The following is a 7978-nucleotide window of genomic DNA, read 5'->3' on the forward strand; positions in this document are numbered from 1 at the left end:
GTGAGGGAGGGAACTTTCTGGATCATACAATTTTATGCAACACCATTAGCCAAATTTTCTGCAATTGGGTAGTAAGTCTATTCACCATGGACTTTACCTATTCTTGTGGCGCTGGAGAGAAATGGAAGAGCAGCTATTTCTGAATGTTGCTGGGTTTGTTTTTTTTTTGATGGAAGATCATAAAATTTAATCACCTTAGGCCACTCTGCTACTGGGCACCAACCCTGTCTTACTGTTTTGATGTGGTCTCTGGCTTTCTGGTCAGCCAGGGTGTCCTCAAACCTCTGCCTCAGTGCCATCCTAAAACAGTTGAAATTCTGGAGCTCCAGACCATTGTGGAGGGTCACCATCCAATGGGCAGTGGCTCCCTCTAGGAATACGGTGCCTACTCTCATCCAATCCCTCGGTGGGAATGTCTCACCCATATTCTTGTGTATAGCCAGGACATGGGCAAGGAAAAATCCCATTTGCTGAGGGTCTCCATCGAATTTGACGCCTTTCATTCCTGCTGATGGGGCTGCCCCCCCCCCCGTGTGCATTCATGCCTCCTGGTTCCCTTTGGGGAGGACTGGCTGGTGTGGCGATCACCCTCTTGGCCAATTTGGTGGCAACTGTAGCCATCTCTGCAAGGGGGGATTCCCCCCTCTCGCAGGTCTCGTGCTTCTCGCTCTCCCTTTCCAGGTAGACTATGGCCTCTCACGTTTTCAGGCTTTGGAATGCTTACATCATGAAGCGCATGGCTTGCTTCATGAGGCAATCAGCATGATCCAGTTCTTCATCTGATTCGCCGTCACTTCAGAGCACTTCCGTTTGGCGTTTCCAGCCATGTCGTTGGGTAACGCAGGTGAGGGTGACTCCCTTAGTTCTTCCTTCCCAATCCTCCTTCCTCCCCATGCCAACGGACCATCCCAGCTTCTCAGAATCTTCCAAGGCAACAACTTCCCCCGTCCATTCGCTCGAGTTTGTGTTTGGGTGAGTTTTTGTAGAGGTCTCTCCCCAGCATTCAGCCTCTCTGTGCTCGCTGCCTGGGTTGGACATTGTTTGCTGGGTCCCCACGGTAGAGGATGGCGCTTTGTGTCCTTAGATCTGCGGAGCAGAGATAAAATAGATGGCCCCAAGCACAAACCTCCCTCCTCCCATTCCACAGCATAATAGGAGCCTTGGTGGAGCAGTGGGCTAATGCCTCCTTAAGTAACACCAGCTGCCTGCAATTAGTGCAGGTTCGCATCCCACCAGGCTCAAGGCCTTCCATCCTTCTGAGGTAGGTAAAATGAGGACCCAGATTGTTGGGGGCAATAAGCTGACTTTGTAATAATGCCGCTTGGGGTGTGTGTGAAAGCCCTAATAAGCAGGCATATACATAGAATGAAGGCTACTGCTAAGTTTGTAAGCCACCTTGAGTCTTCGGAGAAGGGCAGGATATAAATGGAATTATAAATAAATAAATAAATAAATAAATAAATAAATAAATAAATAAATAAATAAATAAATAAATAAATAATACATCAAAGCAGAGAGAAAGAGAATAAGCAAAGCACAGCACAAGAGAGCTCCAAAGGTCCCCCCTCCCATCAGAATGGTAGCATCCCGACAGGGATCTATAGCGACCTGGCACAACCCCAACTTTCACATGATCTGCAGGCTGACTAGGCACCTGGTGCATCCTGAGTCTATGAGGGCCTCTACTACCTCCTTCACCTCTGACTGGGGCACTACCATCTCCACTTGGGCTGATACAGGGCTGATAGTTTCACTTGCCATCGGCTCATCCTCTCCCTCACTGCCGCCCTCATAGAGGCTCAGCTGCAAGTCCTGCATGGCCAGAGTTCCCTTTGCTTTGTGGGGAGACCTCAACGACCTGGCGTGCCACTCGCATTTTCTCTTTTCCCTCACTGGGCGGCTTTCTGGTTTTCAGAGGGGTTGGAGCACGTCACAGCCCAGTGTCCCTCCTAGCCACATCGGAGGCATGGGCCAGGTGCACGCCTCAGGCTCTCAGCAGGGGCAGAGGATGATGAGGATGGAGTCTTCCTACCCAGCATGCGCTTCTCTTGGCTCTTTTTTGGGCAAATCTCAGGCTTCCCACGCCCTTTATACTCCTTTAGGTCTAACTCCACATTGGTCACCAGCTGGTAGCAGTTGTGGAGCTGGTCTGGTATTCCTCTGGGCAGGCACATATGGTACAACTCTCAGTTCAAGCCCTCTCTGAAGTAATGGGTGAGGAGTTGCTGCAGCCAATGCCTTAATCTTCCTGTGATCCTCCACAACATTCCTCTGGATGCATTCTGTCACTGGCCAGCTCCCTTGCTTGATGTTGCAGACATCAGCCTCCGCTCGTCAGGTCTGCATGGTGTCGCCAGGTTTCCAAGCAGAAGTCACAGAACAAGAGATCAGCAGCAACACACAAAACTCCAAGGAATCAGTGTTTGTTCCCAACAAATGCCCCTCCCCACAGCGTCTCCTTAAATCTCAGTCTCCAGGTGTGCCTTGTGGAGAGGGGTGGGGTGCTCTCCTTCCGAGTAGTTGAGCCTGCCTGCGTTGTTGTTCTTTCCTTCTCTCCACTCTCCATCCTCTAGGATCAGATGGCGGTGGCCCATGCTCATCGCCTAAACTCTGCCTCTCCTGTTCATCCTGTCCCAATCCTGAAGGGCCCTGGCCTGCCTCGGCCTTCTCTTCCCCACATTCCTCTGAAGCCACAGACACCTCTCCCTCAGGCTCCATAGGGTCCTGTTCCAGCTCATTTTTCTCTGCAGATTCAGGCTCCGACGGAGGCATGACATGAACCATATCCAGAAGCTCACAGAGAAAGATTTTTGGGAGTTCCTTGTGTGGTGCCCGATTTCCAAACTCTTCAGAAGTAAAAGATGCATGCTAAACAACATGAAAGCAGCCAGGACCATGACTGCCCATATGGAGGGTCTTGAGGAGAAATGCAGTTGGGGGAGGGGGTCACAGAGAGAGCCAAGCTCAGGACGCACCTCCTCTGGTTTCCACAGTTCCTTTCTAACCGCCCTCCTGGCTGGCCTTGATCCAGATCAACTAAGATTAGCCTTCTGGGATGCAAAGCCTTGGCGGCATGCTGGCTACAGACACTAATCAGGCTTCCCCTGGCAGGAGGTCAAGGATTTCTAGTTTGGAAGGTCATCATATTAAGCAACATGCATATTAAAAATATGGTCTGGTTTATTTGGGCACTTTGTGTGACAGAGGGATTCTGGTTTCCTAACATGAAGAAAGTTGAAGATTAGTTTGTTGTGTGAACCTAACCTTTGCTTGATTGGCTTCAGAGCAATTCTATTTCTGTTTTATTTGTGCTCTTCTACAAAGGAAGAATTGCATTACTGGCGGAAAGGATTTTTTAAAAAAAGAATATGACTCCTTATGTACTGGGTTCATTAATAATACCACGAGGGTTGGAGCAGCTAACGGTTCTCCAGCAACCCAGACTACAAGTCTCCAGTGCTATAATTGGCTATCCCTAGGCAGCAATGGTTGTTTCAAAACTATTGGCTGCCGCCTAGGGCAGGGGTAGGCAACCTCGGCTCTTTTATGACTCATGGACTTCAACTCCCAGAATTCCTGAGTCAGCTGACTCAGGGATTCTGGGAGTTGAAGTCCATGAGTCATAAAAGAGCCGAGGTTGCCTACCCCTGGCCTAGGGGCTAGACTATATAATGCGGCTAGTTGCAGCCATTTGCCAGTACAGATTCTGTACGAAATAAAATATGAGTTTCCCTGTACTCAATTACCTCCTCTTCATTCCTGCGCCAAAGAACCTGCTATTTAACAACTCTATCAAGAATAGAAATTGTTAATGATGGTCCCTGACCCTGGAAAGTATACGAATCAGCTTTCTATCAGGACCTACTAGCTATTAGATAAAAAAGCACAATTCTCTTTTCTAAGATTGTAGTCTGCTTTACCCATAATGCTATTCCTGAATTTAGTTTTCTTCATTATGGTTTGTATATCAGAATCTAAATTACTCCTTGTGTTTTGTCAATCAGCCACATTCCTTATTTCTGCATGCTGGAATATTTTAAACATGGATTGTCTTTCTGCTTGAACCTGAAACTATTTTAGTGTATGCTGCTTCAATCGCTGAATTAACTCTGCCCAGTTAAGATCTGGAGAATAAGAGCCACAGAAATGTGGCAGGTGCAGGGCCCTCAAATCTGCATCCTGTCTTGTTCTGGTGCAAAGCAGAGGTGAAGGTCTGACCTAGAAATGCTAAACACCCACTTTCTCCCACAATGCCAGCAAAAGAGCTGACACAGGGGGGAAAGAACCCAATCTAGCAAGTCACACACCTGATATGGAATTCCCCACAAGTAAAAAATAATAATTGTAGTGTATGTATATGTGACTGTTTCATGGGGTGTGTGTGTGTGCTTCTTTGGCCTAGTATTTGAGGGATTATCAGGTGAGTCGTTTCCTGCATTGGGGCTTTTTCTATGTCATTAACAGGTATTTTGGTAGCACTGTGGGAGGAGGTGGGTGCTTTGGCATTTCCAGGTAAGCATTAAATAAATAGGTATATGGTATGCAGCGATAAATACAAACAATAGGATTAGCAAATGAATAAAACAGTATGATAAAAGTATCACCCAACGATTACAGAACAAAGCTTTAATGTATCTGTCAGAGTGGCCAATCACTTTTTTTCGGCTAATGTTTTCCACCTCATCAAACAAAACTAAATAATACTTAAAACAGAAAAAGATAATTGAAGGCTTGAAAATGTGTATCATGAATAAATCTGAAAACTTGACAAGGAGAGTCCAGAATCCGCTCCCTCATCCTTCTGTCCCAGAAATAACCAGGTGAAACAGACAGCCAGGGGAGGAAATTTGGGGCACCCCAGCCCGCCAACCCCCAAGAATATTGCAGTGTTTAGACAACATCTGTGCCCCAGAGGAGCTTTTTTTGCCTCAGCAGCCATGCGCAAGTGCATAGCAAACATTGTTCTGTGGCGCCAGTCCCACAGCAGCGACTCCGGCCAACAACTTCACAATCCAACCCCAAACATCCCAGGTTAAAACAGTGGTCCCGACCTGGAAAAACAACTTTTAGCCAGCAAGGCTCCCCTAATCCCTTGGCCTGAATCCAGTGGAACAGCCAGCCTTTGGTGCCTTGCGGGAGGATGCCAGCGTCAGGGCCACCCAGACGGTCCGTGGGGCAGGCGCAGCCACAGAGCAAGCATGGCAACAAAGGACATTGTTGGATAGAAGGGACCCACAGTACGCCCTCCCACCAGCTCTGGAGGGCAGAGCAGAAACGATGGAAGAGGCAGTCCTGCAACAGCCCAGATGGCTTTATGGGAGATAAGCAGCCCCTTGACTCCCACCCAGAAGCCTGGAGCCAGCAGAGCAGCTCAAGGAGCCATGGGGTTACTGCCCAAACGTTGCTTCTGGGCCAGCTGAGCCCATACCAGGCTTCTGACTGGCCGATTTGAGTCAAATTCTTGGAGAAACTCATTTCAGGCACCCAGGTGCTTCCCCAGTGTAGCTGTCTAGATAGAACAACTGTATTTATTTAATTGGATTTCTATAACGCCCTTCTCCCGAAGGACTCAGGGCGGTGTACAGGGCAATAAAAGCAATAAAAGCACTACATACAAAAGTTAAAAATAAGATTACATTAATTTAGCCTTAACAATAAATAGTTAAAAATACTCCAAAATACTCCAAACCCTTAGACCAGGCCGGCCTGTTCAAATAAGTAGGTTTTCAGATCACGGCGGAAAGAGCGAAGGTCGGGAGCCATCCGGAGCTCAACCGGTAATTGATTCCAAAGGGCTGGCGCACCCACAGAGAATGGTCTCCCCCTGGGGGTCGCCAGCCGACACTCTCTGACTGACGGCACCCTGAGGAGGCCCTCTCTGTGGGAGCGCACAGGACGAAGGGAAGATGACGCCAGCAGCAAGGTGCTCCCGTAAGTAACTATTTATTATTAAGAAGTTACCACAATCTGAATCTTCAATTTTTGGAGGAAGGTTATCTGATTTCCACAAGGCCAAATACTTAGTGAGACTTTTGCAACCACTTGGTGTGTGCGATCAAAAGGAAAATGGGAATTTTCTCCAATGCTTTGAGCGATTTGAATTATAATGAGGCAAAGGCTGCCTTAAAGCAAAAACCATCGGAAAGAACTTGGTATCTGACTCAGGCAACCCTATTTGCCACTTTAAACACCAAAGTCTCTGGCACATTTATTTCCTCCAGATGCCACACCTCCTTGATGGCATATTTCTGTTTCGACAGACCTGGAAGGCCAACTCAGGACAATTCCCAACAGGAGGATCCAGAGGGAAAGGGCAGCTTTGGGACGCGTGGAGACAGAAGCTGGTCCTTGCCTGACTGTTCGCAAGGCAGCAGGGCAGTTGGAGAAATATAGGGGTTCAGAGCAGAAAAGTGGGCGAGAGGAAAGCGCCCCTCTTTCCTACATCTAAGTGTGCAGCAAACATATTCAAAGGACAACTAGACTGAAAGAAATGACAGCTGGAATCAAAACTGGAGGCCAAATCACTAACAATTTACCATATGGAGAGAAGCCCACTTTGATAGCAGAAATTAAAGACCTAGAATCACTCCTTGGAAAATGGCAAATGAACGATTAAATACTAAGAAGGCAAAGGTAATGTTAACTGGCCTGGCCAGTGAATATACTATCAGTTGATGGCAAAAGATGAGGACTCAAGAACGAAACGGGGTGGAGAAGTAACAAGCCTGGACTTGAAGAGGAAGCCAATGACAAATTCCATGTTGAAGGTTTCAACCAGGAAATGAGCCTCCAGGCCTCCTTACAAGGGAAAGGATGAGGAAACTGGGGGTGGGGGGGTGGGATTGCAGAGATTAGTTAAAAAATAACTGGAGATTTCAGTGATTTGCATGTGTTACCATGAAGCATGTGGTTAACAAACACTGGCCAACTCCCATGAAGTCGTGCTGGAAAAAAGATATCTCAGGGGAGACAAGAAAGCAATCTTCAAAGGACTTCTCCAAAAGAGGTCACTAGTGTGTGTGTGTGTGTGTGTGTGTTTTGAAGATAACTTGCAGAATGCAGACTCTGGAGTAAGGAATAAATTAACAGAAGACCAATTCCAGTTGAAAGTGAGAAAAATCTTCCTAACAGAACCAATCTGACGTGGAACCACTTCCCCATAGGTGCTCTTCAATCGGACACGCAATGTCGAACATTGGGGAAGCTTTAATTTCCAGGCCTGCAGGGAGGTGGGCTTAATGACCTCGAGGGCCCCTGGCAGAGCTGCCTCAATCCATTTCCGAAATAGGACTGCCTACTTCAGAGACGCTCAGACCAGCTTTGCAACTTGTTTTTTATTATGTATTGCCCTGTTCACCGCCCTGAGTCCTTCGGGAGAAGGGCGGTATACAAATTAAATAAATAAATAAATAAATAAATAAATAAATAAATAAATAAATAAATAAATAAATAAATAAATAAATAATAAACTCCAGAACAGCCGCCTGGAAGAAAGTCTACCCAAAGTCACCAAATCTGCCAGCCCCATTTGGGAGCCTCCAGCAAGGGGAAGCCCCCAGGCCCGCATTTCTTTTCCTGGCGGTCTTTTGGAGTCGAGATCCCAGCTTCTCTCCGACCTGAATCGGCCGTTTGGCTGCCGCAGGGCTTTGGTTTGCTCCCCGCTCGGAAAGCGACGCTTCCCCGGGGCTTCTCATCGCTCTTCAAGCCATTCGGCTTCCAGACCTTGGACAATTCCCGGCGCCCCGAGTCCCCTTCCGCGTCTGTCCCCTTCCAAGCGCGGTGCCCAGAAGCGGAGCGGAAGACAGGCCTCCGCATCGCCCGCAGCTCCAGCGCCTGCCCGGGCTCCGTTAGGCGGCGATTCTCCGAGCTTCCCAGCCCGGCGGCCACCCGGCACTCCACGGGCTCTTCCCGGGCACCGACCCGCAAAGGCCCGGCCACTTCCGGACCTAGCTTGGCCGAGCTCAGCGTCCTCGGCACG

Source organism: Vipera ursinii (genome assembly GCF_947247035.1).
Source record: "Vipera ursinii genome assembly, chromosome: 11".
Classification (NCBI taxonomy): Eukaryota; Metazoa; Chordata; class Lepidosauria; order Squamata; family Viperidae; genus Vipera; species Vipera ursinii.